The sequence below is a fragment of the Halichoerus grypus genome, chromosome 14 (assembly GCF_964656455.1).
Source record: "Halichoerus grypus chromosome 14, mHalGry1.hap1.1, whole genome shotgun sequence".
Classification (NCBI taxonomy): domain Eukaryota; kingdom Metazoa; phylum Chordata; class Mammalia; order Carnivora; family Phocidae; genus Halichoerus; species Halichoerus grypus.
In genome coordinates this window covers 8,722,193-8,740,870 of record NC_135725.1, presented here as the reverse complement: position 1 = coordinate 8,740,870, position 18,678 = coordinate 8,722,193, and the positions used below count along the sequence as shown (strand labels likewise).

Here is an 18,678-nt window from a genome sequence, read left to right as displayed (position 1 = left end):
TCCATGATGCATTGTTTGTGTGTAACACCCAGTGCTCCATGCAATACGTGCCCTCCTTAATACCCATCACCGGGCTAACCCATCCCCCACCCCCCCATCCCCTCTAAAACCCTCAGTTTGTTTCTCAGAGTCCATAGTCTCTCATGTTTCGTCTCCCCCTCTGATTTCCCCCCCTTCATTTTTCCCTATCTTTTTTTTTTTTTAAACATATAATGTGTTATTTGTTTCAGAGGTACAGGTCTATGATTCATCAGTCTTATACAGTTCACAGTGCTCACCATAGCACATACCCTCCCCAATGTCTATCACCCAGCCACCCCATCCCTCCCACCCCCCACCACTCCAGCAACCCTGTTTGTTTCCCGAGATTGAGTCTCTTATGGTTTGTCTCCCTCTCCAGTTTCATCTTGTTTCATTTTTAACCTCCCTTCCCCTATGATCCTCTGTCTTGTTTCTCAAATTCCTCATATCAGTGAGATCATGTGACACTTGGCTTTCTCTGATTGGCTTATTTTGCTTAGCATAATACCCTCTAGTTCCATCCACGTTGTTGCAAATGGCAAGATTTCGTGGGGTTTTTTTTGATGGTTGGATAATATTCTGTTGTGTATATATATACCACATCTTCTTTATCCATTCATCTGTTGATGTACATTTTGGCTCTTTCCATAGTTTGGCTATTGTGGACATTGTGGTGCACGTACCCTTTCAGATCCCTACATTTGTATCTTTGGGGTAAATACCCAGTAGTACAATTGCAGGGTCGTAGGGTAGATCTATTTTCAACTTTTTGAGGAACCTCCATACTGTTTTCCAGAGTGGCTGCACCAGCTTGTATTCCCACCAACAATGTAGGAGGGTTCCCCTTTCTCCGCATCCCCGCCAACATCTGTCATTTCTTGACTTGTTAATTTTAGCCATTCTGACTGGTGTGAGGTGGTATCTCATTGAGGTTTTGATTTGGATTTCCCTGATGCCGAGCAATGTTGACCACTTTTTCATGTGTCTGTTGGCCATTTGGATGTCTTCTTTGCAGAAACGTCTGTTCATGTCTTCTGCCCATTTCTTGATTGGATCATTAGTTCTTTGGGTGTTGAGTTTGATAAGTTCTTTATAGATTTTGGATACTAGCCCTTTATCTGATATGTCATTTGCAAATATCTTCTCCCATTCTGTCGGTTGTCTTTTGGTTTTGTTGACTGTTTCCTTTGCTGTGCAAAAACTTTTTATCTTGATGAAGTCCCAATAGTTCATTTTTGCCCTTGCTTCCCTTGTCTTTGGCAATGTTTCTAGGAAGAAGTTGCTGTGGCCAAGGTCAAAGAGGTTGCTGCCTGTGTTCTCTAGGATTTTGATGGACTCCTGTCTCACATTTAGGTCTTTCAACCCTTTTGAGTCTATTTTTGTGTGTGGTGTAAGGAAATGGTCCAGTTTCATTCTTCTGCATGTGGCTGTCCAATTTTCCCAACACCATTTGTTGAAGAGACTGTCTTTTTTTCCATTGGACATTCTTTCCTGCTTTGTCGAAGATGAGTTGACCATAGAGTTGAGGGTCCATTTCTGGGCTCTCTATTCTGTTCCATTGATCTATGTGCCTGTTTTTGTGCCAGTACCATACTGTCTTGATGATGACAGCTTTGTAATAGAGCTGGAAGTCCGGAATTGTGATGTCGCCAGCTTTGCTTTTCTTTTTCAACATTCCTCTGGCTATTCAGGGTCTTTTCTGGCTCCATACAAATTTTAGGATTATTTATTCCATTTCTTTGCATTTGTTCAATTTTTAAAGAATATATACTCTTTACATGGAATTGCTGGGCTAAAAAAAAAAGATCTGTGTAAATTTTTAAGACTTTGACTACATATTACCAAATATCTGTCTAGGAAGTATTTACCAATTTATACTACCAAGAGCAAAGTAGTATCCATTTCTCTACAACTTCACCAACATTAGGCACTATCAATCTTAAAACAACAATACATTAATGGAAGAAAATGGAATTTTATTATTTTCTTTATTACTAATGAAGTTAAATATTTTTCTTTTGTGAACTATCTGTTCAAAACACCATTTTTCTACTGGCATAGTTCTGTTATGTGGATATGCTATTATTTATGTAAGCATTCTCTAGGGAAAGGGGAAAAGCAAAGTATATGGAGTTCAAGCCAAAAAGCAAACAGATTACTACATGCATGTACAACAACGTGGTAAAATCTCACTGCCCTCCATCCCTTCTGGAGACTTTCAGGTTTTTGGTGTTGGGGGTACTTAGAAAATATTCCAATTATACCTAGTATTACTTTAATGTAGAAATTAGCCTTTATTATAGCAGTTAGATAAACAACTAGTAGTCTGAGAACAGATGTCCATAAAGGCAAAGCAGACTAAATTTCTGCTGTTAGTGTGTTGAGGTGTCTTTTTGTATTTAATATGAACTATCAAGTAAGATAGGAATTGTGTCTCACCACATGCTCTCAAATGTGGGCTGTTTATTCTTCTCAAACACACACACAGGATTCTGGAGGTCTGAGGCCAAACGACGTGTCCTCTGATGCTAATACATACAGATACTCGAGGAGGCAGAAGTAGAAATGTTGAGGAATTGTGAGCTCAGAGATGCTTGTCCTAACTCCTTTGCCTTGTTCTTTGGGGATCATCTTCTGGTCCCATTTAGCATTAATCTCCTAGAGATTGAAAAAAAATTTTTTTAGAAATTATGCTTGGTTTTGGATCAAACCTCTCCATGGTTTTTAGGGGTGTGGGGGGAATTTCACTAACACACACTTGAGATCAGTGTACGTGAAAATGTGAATGTATGTACGTGCTTATGGATTTGGTGCTCAGGAATAAAAGGGTTTTAAACCTACTTGATCACACCAGAAATTTTGTTTTGTTTTGTTTTTTAACACATACTCCTGAGCACCATCCAAAGCATCTGGGGTAAAACCATAACACTGTTTTCTTTTTTTTTTTTTTTTAAGATTTTATTTATTTATTTGACAGAGAGAGACACAGCGAGAGAAGGAACACAAGCAGGGGGAGTGGGAGAGGGAGAAGCAGGCTTCCCGCCGAGCAGGGAGCCCAATGCGGGGCTCGATCCCAGGACCGTGGGATCATGACCTGAGCCGAAGGCAGACGCTTAACGACTGAGCCACCCAGGCGCCCCCATAACACTGTTTTCATGTACTACTCAGGTGATTCTGATGATCGGACAGATTAGTTTTCTGGTCTCTATTTTGCTGATGTGTCCCCTATTCTAATGATTATTGTGTTTTATGTTATCTGTTTTCTCTACTGGCTCTTCAACTAGTGTTTGCTTCAGTGTCTGCTTTTCATAAGAGGAATCTACCAGATTTGCATATTATGTGCAGGATTCAGTGTGCTGCCTCCATGTGAGGTCTCAGGATTTTTCTTAGTTCTGGACAATTCATAGCCATTTCACGCAAAGCACTGCCCTATTCCCATTTTCACTTTCTGAAATCCCAATACAGCTAAATTCAAACTTCTAATTTAATCCTCCATATCTCCAAACCTGTCTTTTTGATTTCATTGTTGTTTATCTCTCTCTGCCACACTCTGGGTAATTTCCTCAGACATATCCTCCATGTCATCACTTCTCTTTAACTTTGCCATTGTGCCCTCAAAGCTGGTCATAGCTGAATTTTATTCACAATGTTTCATTTTGAATTGTTCTACTGCATTGTCATAAATGCCAATTCTTTTCCATTTTTCTTTTTTCTTTTCATGAGGGCTTTTTATTTCTCCCTTTATCTCTTTCATGATTGTGAATTTACTTAAATTTATATTCGTCCCACATGTATCTGTCGACTCTCCCATTTTGTGGACCGCTTCCTGGATTTGTGCTTTGTGAGCATTTTTTCAGTTAGGATATAGCTCCCTGGAGAATGCTTGGGTACTTTAAGATGTGGTAGTAATCCTTCAGAGGAGTCTTACATTTGATTCTTTGGTGAAGTCCAGACGTTTCACTGGTCAGAAATATTTATGGTATATTATATATTAATATATATTAATATCTTCATTTGGGGTACCTCTGCTATGAGGAGGGTCTAAAATTTGGATGCTACACCTATGCATAGCACAGATTTTCTTTAAATTGCCATTTATTGTGGAAAATTTTCCTCACCCAGATATCTGATCAGTGAGAAATTTGCCAGTAGCTTTAGTGAGTAAATAATGCTTTATGGTCCCTTAACAGAGTGGAAGCCGGTCTTCCTTGGTCCTAGCTTTATAAGCGAATTTCAGTTCCAACTTCTTACCTTCCTTAGGCCCAAGGGCCATGTGTAAAAAAAAAAAGCTCCAGGCCCTAGCTGTTAGGTCCTACGGTCATGTCTGATGTCCTCTGTTCTGGCCTGACCTCCTGTACTTACACACTGATTATGAGGTTCTTCTTTATTTTTGGCACATAAGAGTTTCATCTCTCTGTTTCTCAGTCTCCGTCTCTCTCTCGCTTTCTTCCTTCCCTATATGTAAAATAGTTTCATTAGATTTTATCCAGCATTTTCATGTGTCTGTAGCACACAGATGTTAGGAAAGCAGCGTTAAGTACATGGAATTAGAAAGCGTTATCAGTCAGGTTTGGAGACCCCCAACAGGTGCAGTAGAGGATACACGGCTTGAAAACTGGAACCAGAGTTGGAACTGTGGCTTCACCCCTTTCTGAGTAAGTTGGCCTGAGTCATTTAACCCCTCTCTAAGCTTTAGTTTTCTCAGCAGGAAAATAGGGATAATACTACTAGTGATCTGCCTTAGATGTTCCTCCTTAATGCTCTAAATTCCCTCCTGTTTAAATTGATGCCATTTTCTCCATCCTCCATTCCTACAAAAGCTGGGGAAAACTGCAAGTTTCTCATTCAATATTTTCCTTTAAAAAACAGCTAATGGATGTAGTGGTTGACTGAATGATCTTACTACTTTTCCTTTCACCAATGTATTTCCACATACCAATGGACTGAGGAAAACTCTGGTTCAAAAAAAGAACCTAAATTGGAAAGAAATGATCAGTTCCATTTCCTACAAGTTTGCAAGGGGATGAGAGAGGAGTGGACTTTCCTCCCCCTTCTTGCCGCGCTCTCTCTCTCTCCCTGGAGTGCAAATGAGTGAAACCGTATATTGGTTTAGAGGTTCTGCTTGGGTAAAAGTTTAAGAGCCAATAAATCTGTCAGAGTAGATCTCAGGCTGAGCCAAGGTGAATAGCCTCACGGTAATTTTTCCAGAGCCCCAGGGTACCAGGCAGAACAAGCAGAGAGGTCACCGGATGCTGGCTCATCCCCTGCTCGGGAGCTGAGACATCAGCCCACGGGAATGTGAGGAGCTTTTCCCAAAAAGTTTGTGTTTACTGTGTGGTAAAATCCTTTGTCACACAGCAGAGCAGTCAGATTTTAAAAGCAATTAGAGAAGAAAACAGAGGCACATAAAACTCACAGGTCCTCTCAGTGAATCTGGTGGTTTGCAGACTCCAGGTGAACATTACTATTCATTGTGGAAGGCAGTTTGGTGGTATCACTTGAGACAGTTTCAGCTTTTCACTTAGAGAAATGTATGCTGTGGACAAACACAAAAGCACTAGGTGGTCCATGGTGGCTTATTTTTTCTGTGTTGTGTACTTCATTTTGAATAACGAAAAATTTAGGAGAGATTATAAAAATCGTATCAGGATACATTATACAATGGAATGTTCTATAGGTACTCTCTAGACTCATTTGGAAAGGTGCCTAAGAGTATGACCTTTGGAGCCAGACTGTGTGAATGTGACACTGGGCAAACAGCTGCTCGTTCCTGTGACTCAGTTCGCTCACACATACAAGCAGGATAACAGTAATACTTGAGCCCTAGGGTTATTGTGAGCACCAAAATGAGTTAATCTATAAAGGGCTTATAACAATGTCAGACTCATTGTCAAGTACTAAGCTATTATGGTAAGTATTATTGTTAATAACTGAAAATAGCAAGCTGAGGTTAACTGCTTGGGTCTGGGCATGACACTTGTGAGGTTTGAGGAGAGAGCGAACTTTCAGTTTTCATTTTATACCATTTGGATTGGTTACTGTGTACACAACACTTTCATTAAGAAAAATCATTATTCAAAAGCATACAGGATAGGAAGACTGTTGTTCTGAAAGTCTGGCTTATAACCAGGATTTTAAACAATCATATTCACTGATGGCCATATATTTAATGCATTAGGAACTGATTCCTGTGAGCAATCCCTTACATTTAATCCCCTACATCTGTAGTGCATTTTACAATCAGCAAAATGTTTTTATATTCATGAGTTCATTTAATCCAGCTAACTGGATTATTTATGAATTCACTTAATCCCTGTGAAGTGAATTTTCATATGTATTATTCCAAATAGATGGGTGGGAGAGAGTGAGAGTGGATTGTTGTTTTAATTTTCCTCTGCTCATGGCAGAGCTGGGCAGGCAACGAAATTGAAGCTTAGAGTGTTACGGGCTTACTTAAGATCTGATAGCTCCTGGGTAACAGAAATAGATGAAAAGCCCAGTTTCCCCAGGCAAAGCTCTTTCCACCAAACCATGATTACCCTGTGGATTTACAATTCTACCCTATGCATGAACACTATTAAGTATCTGGTTTGGCAAAAAGGTGGGTTTCTAGTGGCTCAACGGGAAAGAATAGCTGAAAAGAAAGTTCTCAAAGTTCATAAACCAAGCTTGTAACTGCCTCAGGATAAAGATGACCAGTGACAGAACACATAGTTGGCTTCTGGGCATAGAACCCTCAAGTGGGATCATGCTGGAAAGGTAAAACCCTAGAATAAGAAAAAACTGCTCAAAGTGGTGGAACCAACAGTATAATTAAAAATAGTAGCTATGGGATGTAGTAGAGGTCATTAAGATAATGAACACATTTAAAGCAATAGGCCAAATAGCCTGCTATCTACGTGATCTGTGGCAAGTTGCTCTTCTCTCTGGTTTTCTCACTTCTAAAGTGCCTTTAATCCGTCTAAGTTGAATGAGATTGATAAGGTCATTGCTCTCAAGGAATTTACATTCTGGCAGGGGCAATAAACAGACAATAACATATAAAATATATGAGATAGTGATAAGTGTTATCCACAGAATTAAAATAGGCTGATGGGAAAGATGAGTGAGTACCCTAGGTGGGTGCCCAGGGAAGGATTCTCTGAGGAGGTGACATTTTAGATGAGAATACAAGAAAGACTGAGCCATGTGTGAATCACAGAGAAACTCATTCGAGGCAGAAGAGCTAGTGTGAAGACTTTAGAGAGGGAATGAGCTTGGAGTTGTGAGGAACCAGCCGGAGCACGGATGGTGCTTTAGTCATAGAGACTTTTGGAAGATTTTAAACCAATTTATGATCTGATCTACTTCATGGTTCAAACAAGTTTACTGTCATTACTATGTGCAAGACTGGATGCAAAATGCCAGGTAAGAAGCCAGTGTGGTAGTTCAGAAGAAATATGATGTCTTCGTCTAAGGCTAGAGTCATAGAAATGCATAGAACTGGACAGATTCAAGGCGTTTGCTGGAGTAGGATCAATAGTGTGTAGATAAATGGCTTTTGTGAGTTGAGTGAAAGAGAAGGATCGAGGACAATTGTCAGATTTGCAGCTTGAACAAGTGGCTGGATGTTGGCGCCATTTTCCAAAATGGGAAGAAAGAGGTATATAAGGGGTAGTTAGTGTGTGGGCAGATAGCAGTGGCTCAAAAGTTCTGTATTGGTCATGCCAAGCATGTGAAAATGTTAAGCCGGCAACTAGAGTCAGGAGTCCTAGGGATACAACATAGTTAATGATAAATATCTGGGAGTGATCAGCATAAAACTATGGGCTGGATGGAATCCCCTAAAGAGATTTAGTAGAGAAGAGAAGGGGTGAGTATAGGATCCCAAAGCAGTCTTACATCAGAGGTCAAGTTGAGTACATGGACCAAGGGAGAATGGAAAGAGTGTGATGGGAGATAGAAACAAAATCAGAAGAATGTGGTATCTAGGGAAGCTTCAAGAAGCAGAAAACAACCCAACGTAAGGCCAGGAAATAAAGAATTTGATTCCATGTAAAAGAAATCATGTTTAAGTGTCCAGGTATATCTACGACGATTATGTTTCTACAGCACTTAAGGGCTTGGGAAGGAGCCCTTAACCATAAGTTTGCCAAGAGGTCTAGAGAGTTCCATTGAAAGGCAATAGACAGGACTTCCAATACATAGGAAATCTGAAGGACACTCATCAGGAGGATAAATAAACATGCAGTTTTAATCAGAGTCACTGCAACAAGGAGATTAATGTACTTCAAGATAAATGTAATCTTAATAAGTGGAATGGATCTAAATGTAATTATTACACACTATAAGGAAATAAGAATTATATGTAAGTTGGCACCAGTCCAGACGTCAAGTTTATCCATACCTATCATAGAAGTATTAGAGTTTTTCACTCCATCATTGATGTTTGGGTTTGTGGCACAAATTGAATAGTAATTCTTTTTGATAGAACTATCTTCATTTAGGAAAACTGTAAAGCTGATTAGGGGTAGACAGAACAGTCGGAGAACATGGGTCAGCATCAACCAAACTACTCTACATTAAAATGTCTAAGAATTTAGTAGTCGGGAAAGAAAAGGAGAAGACAGTGCTAAGCCACATGGCAGGGAGGTGGAGTCCGAGTTGCAGAAATAGCAGAAGGGTTTTTAGGAACGTCCACATCTAACACTGAATTTCAATATAATGCTACACAAATAAATACCTCATGTGCTTAAAGAAAAACCTGTATGGACATTTAGAAACTTCACACAGATCTTCCAAGCAGCATTTATTCACCCAACTGTTAAAATCTTAAAGCTGAGTATTACTTGACATTTGAAGAAAGCCTCTAACTTAAAAGGAAGAAAGGAAACTCAGAAGAAAAGTATGATTAAACTGTAGTTAATGACCTCAGAGAGATAAGCTATTTATTCTGCAAACAAGGTCAGGATGCTATTAAGCAGACATTATTATTAAGATAAGAAACGGTTCTTATAAATTTAAATAGAAGAGCTGAAATTATAGAGGAATCCAGGAGGCCCAATATCCTACAAAATAGGGTTTGGAAGAGAAAAATGTCAAGAGAAATATTACAAGGACATTTTCTGGGCCTGAAGTACATGTATGTCCAGACTGAAAAGGCCTCCTGAGCACCATGCATGAGAGAAGACCCACCACCATTTTAAGTTTCAATAACGGGAAAAAACAGTTCACACACAAATGATCAAGAGTAAGAATGGCCATGAACGCTGTACCCAGCGCTATCTAGACAGAATGCAAACTTTTTTTTTTTTTTTTTTTTTTATTTAAGACCTAAATAGTCTGAGAAGCCTTCTAAAGGATGGCTCCCCACAAAGCTCTAAGGTAAACCAAGAAAGAAGGAATGCTATCCAGAAAACCAGGACTCCACCCCGGAGGGAGAGAAGGAAATCCCCTGGACGAGTATGACCAGTGGGCGTAGGGGTAGAAAGCACGCAATCCAGGCGAAACCAGATGACCGGGGACATACAGCAGAAAAAGCTTTCCAGAAAGTTTCCAACAAATTATCTGGTAGATTTTTACATCAAGGGCTGTGTTGCTTGGGAGAGGAGCTGCAGGAGCCCAGCGGCCCTGCTTCAAGTACTGACTCTGCCGTTTAGGACCTCACCATGCTAGTCAATTACCCTCCATGCTTCACATTTCCCAATTATGAGATGGATCATAATGTACGTACCTCACTGAGTTCCTGTGAAAAATAAGTCAGTTACTATACTTAATGTGTTAAAACAAACAAAAAAAAACAGTGCCTTGAATATTATGCTACTGGAGGCACTGGAAAGACTTACCATGTACGGAGAAAACTAAAGGCATTTAAAAAAAAAAAAAAAAGACCAGGGCACCTGGGTGGCTCAGTCGTTAGTGTCTGCCTTCGGCTCAGTTCATGATCCCAGGGTCCTGGGATCGAGTCCCGCATCGGGCTCCCTCCTCGGCGGGAGGCCTGCTTCTCCCTCTCCCACTCCCGCTGCTTGTGTTCCTGCTCTCGCTATCTCTGTCTCTGTCAAATAAATAAATAAATAAATCTTTAAAAAAAAAAAACAAATTCTCAGCTCTACGGAAAGCAATAACTGGACAAGAAGGGAAACATGGTAATAGGGTCCTTGGCTCAACAGTTACTATTCCATTGTCATATAATACAAATATTGTATTGGATGGAGGAATGGTAAACAGATATACAAGACATAACTTTATCTACCATAATAGAATGTGAACAGAGGTAGCATTCTATTTAGACTATGGAAATAAATATTAAAATGAAGGGCTAAATACGTTTACATTACTCCTCAAAGCACTGGATGTGATTAACTATGGCCATTTGGCACCATAAATGAATAAATTTTTAAAAATTTTTTTAGAAGGAAACACAGGAGGACCAGGCGGTTTTACAGTTTCTGACAGGGGCCTCAAGGGTAGGGTCCGTGGCACTATACACTACGAGTTTGCACTGTTGGGGAACAATGCAAGAGAAAAGCTACCCTCCGCGAGCATTTCATTCCACAGTCCCAGGACATGAGTCTCTCTTACCCTGGAAAAGCCTTTTTTTTCTATCTGGTAAGGGGCCTGCTGAGGCAACTTACCCTTTTTCTTTTTGATCTCCACTGCCTAGAACCTGGGTTAAGTTTGGCTTCATCCTACAGCCCCTCCTTTAAAAAAATAGTAATAAATTTTGGTTAGAAATCTTATTTTCTAAAACAAGTCATGACAAATGATATTTAAAGGCATATGACTGACGTAGGGATAAATATCCCTGTCATGCTCTGAAATTAAATAGATAAAAGGCACTGTGCCAAAGAACAGCCGCAGAATGAGCGAGAAGGCATACAGGTTGTCCACACAAGGATAAAGTTTAAGTGAGACCTGATTTTGTCTGAGTTCCATCTGATGTTTCAAAGCCAAGGCAAGCTCTGAGTGCCCTAATTGCAGCCCCCAGGTATCCAAGCTGGCTGGTACTTTTCTATCTCAGTGACCATCCCAGGGGCTTCCTTCCATCCCTGGCTAGGCTGCTTTGTGGTACTCAGCCCCCACACTGTCTTTAAGGGTGGAATAAAACCGCAAGACTAGCCAGCAAGGAGGAATTCCCTTTATTAGGCATTTTCCTGTCTGGAGGACAGGTGTGTTTGGATTTCAATGACCAAACTGAAATTTCCACAGCTGAGCCAAAGACCGCTGCTCCAGAAACCCAGAGGGAGACCTGGGGGTCTTGTGTTACGTATTGTATCTTGGCAACACTTCTTGGTGCTGCTGACCCATAGCAGAGGCCCTGCTTCTTTGTGATGGGCCTTGACGCGATCATATTTCCAGCTGTGTCAAGAAGAAACCATGTGATAAAGGGGTAGGGAGCCCTTGCTTGGGTCATAGAAACACCAAGGCACCCCCTGAGAATGAAATCCCACTCAAAATATGTGAACACACATTTTATGGCATCCACGGGAAGTAAGGATTTTTTTAAGAAACAAAATCTGTACAGATAATTTTTTTTTAGACCATCTGAAATTCTGAGTAAGCAGCCTTGGATGTATAATACCCATGGATTTTGGCACTTTCAACAATAGGCAGGAGGTCTGAGATTTGGTTTTTAATTCCTTCAAGCATTTCCCTATAAAACTGATGCATGCCAGCCATTTTTTGTAGAAAGAATTTTAGTTTACTTTCTCACCTTTTCTTTCCTAGAGGCTAGTGCTATGGTAAAAAAAAAAAAGGGGGGGGGGGAGATTGAGGATGGGAACAAATATTTATGAATTGCCCCTTATGTGGGCAAGTTACTATTCCAGCACGATGCCCAGCACAGAATCAATTTTAAACATGAAGAGACTGGAGTGCAGTTGAAAATGTCTAAAATCACAAGGCTAATGAGCAGTAGAGGTGAGATTAAAATGAGGTTCCCCTGAATCTGAAATTGATGCTCTTTCCATTATACCATGTTCCCTCTCATAAATCCAAGCACAGAGCTTTGTTTTCTCTTCTGCACTGCCGCTCACAAAGATGTTGCAATCCATCTATTCATGGAAGTCATGTAAGACAGTCCTGTAATTTCCAACTGTGAGAGTGAATGCACTTATCTCTATTTATCAATTAAGGCTCCTGCTGTGACATGTTTCTCTATCTTGCCAAGTACTTAAAAATCTCCATTATGCATTGCTTCTCACCTTGCCTGGTGAAAGTTGGCAAGCACTGTTATCCTCACTTAATAACTCCAGTTACCCAGGGAATAGCCTGGATTAGAAGCGATGATACCCAAAGCTCATGGATAAGCACTCTGAGTCTCCTGTCTAGACTCAATGAATAATTCAGAGGTCTATTTGGTGGAAATCCAGTTAGGAGTCTGGCAGATAGGATGGCAGAGCTGTTCCATACAGGACACTATTCCTGCCTCGGTTTCCTCCTAGCTCTCTGACTGTGTCTCCTTAGGGGCAATCTAATTCCCCCATCCTTTAAGAGTTGGTGTAACACAAGGTTCTGGTCCCAGCTCCCTCCTTGGTTATTCTCTTTGTTCATTCAGCCAAAAATTATGGGAGCTCCCATTACTTGTGCATGTCAACTGCCTGTTGGCATCCAGGTCTATTTCTGGCTCTTTCCCTGTTCTGCTCTACATTATAGGCTCCCTTGCCCTCTAGCGTCTGGTTACTTTCAATTTACGGGTGGTATAATGTAAAATTGGAGGGGGGAGAAGGAAAAACCAGATGCTGCTTCCATTCTCTCTCCCGCATTTCCTGGGGAACTTCGGGTCCTGGACCCCAACTGGTGACCTCTCCAGGCAGCCCCCCTAATATGGTTCTAGCTCCTGCCAGACAATGCGCTCCCTTCCTCTACTGTCCCTCCAGCCCTTAGGGTGATGGCAGCTTCCAGGTGTTAGTGATCTGTGGGTTACCTCATTGCTTCCTGTTTGGCTTTCCAGCTTTTCTATACCCTTCTGTATTAAATCCCATTGGCTTGGAAAAGGTAGAGGACTGTTTTCCTGGCTCTATCTTCTTAGGTACAAGTTATAGGAACCAAACCTGACATGTTGGCAGGAAAGGAATTTGTCACAAAAGATAGTGGGGAGACCAAAGAATCTTTGAAAGGACAAAAGGAGGAGACGCTCTGAGAGTACAACACGGGAAAGAGCAATGCTCAAAAATATCCCATTAGAACTGTTCAGTGAAGCCAGGCTCTATGCATGGGCGGGGGGGGGGGGTGTACACACCATAGTTCCACCAACACTGGATGCTGGACACTCGCATTCAAATTGTCTCTGCTACCATCTGGCAACAGAATCCATTCTGGGCATTTCCTTCTTCATGCCAGGAGCTTCCAATTGAAGGGAGTGGAGTGGGCGTATCTGATGAGCACAGACCAGGTCATGTACCCACCTGGGGCTGTAAGTGTACCTGACCTTTCCAGTTCCCATCGTGAGAGAGGGGCTCTTTACAGGCAGCAGGATAATTTAAATACAAGATAAGGATTTGGGTGCTGATTGGACAATTTAGTTTGGACAGACATTTAGACAAGGATTCAAATGTAAGTGGTTTATTTGGGAGTTGGGGGGAACCCCTGACATCAGTGGTGAAGAAGTGGGGCAAGTAAGATCAGGAAGGCAAAACAGCCAATGGAGGGTGAATTATCAATTGAGTTATCGCCATGGGGTAGAAATAATTCCTCAGTGTGAAGGACGTGGAGCAGCTGGGGTGGGACTTAATTCCCCATCGCTCTGAAGCTCCCCTGCACAGGTGTGGCCCGAGTGGCCCATGCCAGCCAGAGCAGACCTTCAGGCAAATAAAGGCAGGAGTGGACTGTTGCTAGTTGGACAGGTGGGAGCTGGAGAGGTAAGAGAGAGAAGATAAGGCAGGGTGCAGGGTGAGTAGCAAAGTTCCACTAGGAACTGCTAAGCACTGAACGTACAACAGTGGACAATAGAGAAGCATTCCTAAGCTGGTGCTCTTGAGATTGAGACACTTGAATAGGTAAGTGGGATGAGAGCAGTAATAGTGCAGCCTCGGGAGCTAGGGCTCAACGTCTAGCCTGTGAGACCCATGAGGATGGGGACAGCCCCCTACTCATTTTTGAATCCCCAGTGCTTAAGACAGTCACTACTCAATATATGTTTTCTGGCCCAATAACCAACTGTTGGGCACAGCTTTGGGAGGTTATACTCATTGTCTGTTTCCTCACTATAACCCAGCAAGGTAGGTGTGTCCCCATTTTGCAGGGAAGAAAGTTAAGGCACTCATTGTCTCAGCTTTGAAGTGTTTTCTCCAAAAGATTTACCTATCCAGTGTACCCCATTACCTGGGCTCTCCCTATCGGAAAACTTAGCTTCTGGATTGTAAATACAACTCTTCCTTGTATATTCTCATGAGCAGGGTTCTTTGGGAGCAGGAACTATGTCTGTTTAGCACTATATGCCCAGCATCCAGGCTAGTGCTGACACATTCTAAATGTGTAAACCTCATTTACAGTGATTATTTTCTGCATGGCTTGAATAAATGAATAAGGTTCAGAGGTGTTGAGTAACGGGACAGGTCATAAATCTAGAAGGTGGTAGTACTGAGGCTTGAACTGCAGTCTGACCCCCAAATATCTCTGGTGCTTTGCTGAGCCTTACACAACTTATCTGTGTGCGGCAACTAGAAGATTTAGGTTGGCTTGAAGACTGCTATTTTAAGATCAAAATAATTGGGCAGGAAGTGTTTAAGAACTTGCCATAAGCATCACCATGAGGGATGACCAAACTCAACCTGTAGACCTAAAGCAAGGAGAAGGTTCTTCGAGGACAAGGCCCCATTCCCAAAGCCTTGGCTGAACCAGAAAACCTTTAACATTCCCTGTAGATTGATATTCTAGGGTTTTTAACTTAATCTCTAGGTAGAAGTAAAATTGTTCACTCCAGCACCAATAACCAGTTTACATTATTACCTTACTAAACCAAAATAATTTTAAAATGTTGGATAAAGTATTTAAAGGAACATGAAAGATGTATCAGGTACCTTAAGACACTGGGGAAGAGTCATGTCAAACTTCCAGCTTCCACGGAACCACCTTCAAAATGAAGAGGAAGAGGGACACATCTTCTATCTTAGTTATCACGCTCTTATTCTCTCATTCTTGCAACACCAGAAAGCATCATCCATCCTCCGTGCATGCACTTTCCCTGTTTTCCCAATTCTAAAATGGCCAAGAAGCAGCATAGAATTAATAACTACGAGCAGGGAGAGGGAATGGGAGGTGAGAGTTGGAATGGACAGGAAATGCTATGGGAGATGGTTATAGACATGACAATGTACACTTCCTGATTTTAAAGTGCTAAAATGTGCCGCCCAAGAAAGTGCTAGAATTGAAAAAAACATGCCAATTAAATATAAAATCTTCAAGTGATACTAATGGAAAGCCTATATATATTTTGTCCCAATGAAATTATTAGGTATAATTAAAAATGGGAACAACAAAAAGGGGTTTCACATAAATTACAGTTTTGAGCAGGTAAATACACATTTTTAAATTTCTTAGAAGCATGTATTTGGATTGGTTTCTGGAAAAACTAAATTGAAAAATTATTCACCAATCAAAAGTTACATATATAATAATGCAGGTGCTTTGATAGTGCAAACTTTCTTGGTCAACATTGAAGTAGGATCTAATTTCTACTTTATCTCTTTTTCTTCTGGAAAAAAATATGCCTGTGCCCCAACAGCTTTTAAATGGAAATCCATACAGCCAATCAGATTAATAGTCATTCCTTTGATGGGATCACTGATTGAGAAACTCAGGAAGTGAACATTGGGTTGTATTTCACCTGGTTCTTACCACTTCCATAGGTTCCAGCAGAGTCCTGCCCCAGTACTCACCAATAGGGTTAAAATGGCAACCAAAAGCAAAACTCCCTTGTCAAAGATAGCCCAAGGAGAATCAAGTGCAGGACAAAGACATTGAATATATATATATATGCCAAACTAAGAGAGGGTGTGAAAGAGAAAAGATGTGGCCTGGGTACTGTTGGCCCTTCTTCTGAGCCCTAATCAGTCCCAGAGCCAGATGCATCCTCAGAATATTTCTTCAAAAAGCCACGCCAGGCAATTGGAGACAGAACTTAAGAGAGAATTCTTTGTTTCCATCACTGAGAACCGAATATTTCAAGCCATAGATATCTCCCATATATATACTGGATCCTGGCTACACTGAGCTATTCACCCATCCTTGAGTAGGCCAAGCATCTTCAAGCATCTGTGCCTTTATTATGTTGCCTCTACCTGGAAATATCTTTTATCTACTCTTCTACCTGTGGAAACTTTTTTTTTTTTAAAGATTTCATTTATTTATTTGTGGGAGAACATGTACAAGCCAGGGAGAGGCAGAGAGAGAAGCAGACTCCCCGCTGAGGAGGGAGCCCGAATGTGGGGCTCAATCCCAGGAGCCTGATATCATGACCTGAGCTGAAGGCAGATGCCCAACCGAGTCACCCAGGCGCCCTGGAAAACTTATTTATTCTTTGTGGCTCTATCCAGTAATTGACACTTTAGTTTGAAATTGTTTATTTCATGAGTTCTAGCTGGAGGGGCCTGGGATATCTAAAAAAATTGAGCAAATAATGACAATCATTACCATCATTACATCCAACATTTAAATATACAAAAATTTCAGTCCAAAAACAAAGCTCAAGAGGGAAATGAACTGGAATTCTTTTCCCTACCTCTTTTTCAAAGTTCTAGCTTCTACTACAAAGTGAGTCAATATAAAAAAGTTTAGTGTAAACCTGAGTTTCTACTGTAAAATGTTTGTTTACCAAGGACAGAAATGGAATCATGACACCATTTTGTCCTGAGCCACAGAAACATCTATCAAGGCAAAACTCCTTCACAAAACTTTTAGGAGTTAGCAAATGCTCTAGGTCAGTTGTTCCCAAGGCTGGGCTGATTCCCAGAATCATAAGGGGAACTCCTAAAGAATATACATTCCTTGGCCTCATCTTGGCCTGTATCTTTGGAAAGTGAGCCCCAAGAATTAATTAGTTGTATAAAAGTTGTCCTAGGCGAAATGAAGAACCACCAGGCTAACTATCAGCAAGTATTCCTTACAAGTATACGTCAAGGAACAGAAATATCTGGACACACAATATTTGAATTCCATTGAAGCAGGGACAATACTGGCAGTCAGTTTACTCATTTTGCTCTTTTGGCATTGTAGTTATGGGAGAAAAAGGACTGCTCAAAATTTCAACAAATTTCTGAAAAACAATATATTAAATGTCTCATGGTTGTCTTCAGCCTGAACAAGAAAATATTTGGGGACAGAACTTTGTTCAAATTCAATTTGATTTATCCAACCATGAATAATCATTTTGTTTGTTTTACATGTCTATTGCCAAAACAGCTTGGTTTTTGAGACCTCTGCTACACAATGACCTCATCTTCAATAAGGAAAGAACTTGGATATGTTCAAAGAAATATAAACTTCCAGTAATAATAGCTCTAAAAATGAGAATCCCTGCATATCTAATTTACAACTGGTTTGGGGCTACCAATTCATACCATAGGGTAAGATTCCAATCTGGTAGACTGCATTAGTTGGACATTTTCTGACAATTCTCTGCTATTCTACGGGTAATCCATACATATCTGGTGATTAGTCTCCCGTTAATATGTTCTATTTATGCATGCTCCAGTGGGAACTAAGGGACGTTGTGGATACAAATGAATGAACTGACTCAAACCCTAATAAGGAAATAAGAGGAGGAATGCACTGGACTCTCAACCACCACATCAAGTTCAACATAGCCTTGTATATCCTGTGGCTGGCAGGTAATAAGAAGGACACCTATATGCATTAAGCAGAATATCTGAAATTCCTTTGAAAAACATTCATTTTCATGAATCTCCTTTCTGTGCTCTTTGTTTACATTTGAGAAGTAAGCTTAGAGACAAAAGTACAAACTCAGAGTCCATCGAAGCAAAGGTAGACTCCCACCATCTTTGTAATGAGTCCATTTGCTTTGCCGTTAAGATAAATTTGACAGTCCACATGGAAATTAATTTAAAAACCATGGCTTGCTAGGCATGGGAAATACAATGCTAACATTTGCTGGGTTTCCCACATAAGAATTTACAACTTTTACAACGCATTACTTTTGGAATGAAGTTGCAATACTCACATTCAACAGGGCAACTGAGACTTTCCATGTTTTCTCTGCAGATATGGGGTGCAGATAACATCAAAAGGGACAGAATTTCTTGGAGCAGGTTGTCTTTTCCAAAACTGGCCACATTGATATTCCAGTTCCTACATTCTTGCAGAACTTGCCAACCAAGAGAGGTAGAGTCTAATTTTCTTCTTGGACCTGGGTGATGCTTTGAGACTACCTTAAGAACTTGGAGAAAAGATGTGTGACTTCCAAGTTTAGGGCATAAAAGCTTGAACCTGGCTCTCTTTTGGGACACTCACCTTTGGGAGACAAGCAGCCATGTGGCGGGGCCACATGGAGGTCCCAGCCCACAGCCAGCATCTACTGCCAACACATGAGTGCCCCTTCAGATGCTTCTACTCTTCACTCTTCCAATTCTATTTCTTCATCCCACCTGATGCCAAGTAGAAGGGACACAATGTCCCCACCATGCTCCATCAAAATTGCAAACCTGTGAGCAAAATAAACAT

At 40.9% G+C, this 18,678-nt stretch overlaps 1 long non-coding RNA gene across 3 annotated transcripts in view; it reads right to left on the bottom strand.

Moving 5' to 3' along the window:
• Window positions 1-344: 344 nt before the first annotated feature.
• The window catches only part of LOC118525360 (uncharacterized), a 122,235-nt gene continuing 103,901 nt past the window's right edge, over window positions 345-18,678 (bottom strand). The window contains exons 14-21 of one of the 3 annotated variants that reach the window (XR_013443936.1): window positions 18,179-18,659; window positions 15,021-15,198; window positions 10,635-10,700; window positions 9,900-10,054; window positions 5,438-5,557; window positions 4,384-4,476; window positions 2,461-2,679; window positions 345-1,813 (exon numbers count right to left, since the gene is read on the bottom strand). This is a non-coding gene — a long non-coding RNA (uncharacterized LOC118525360). The remainder of the gene's footprint in view (window positions 1,814-2,460; window positions 2,680-4,383; window positions 4,477-5,437; window positions 5,558-9,899; window positions 10,055-10,634; window positions 10,701-15,020; window positions 15,199-18,178; window positions 18,660-18,678) is intronic. The other 2 variants (XR_013443935.1, XR_013443937.1) reach the window with 2 other exon arrangements.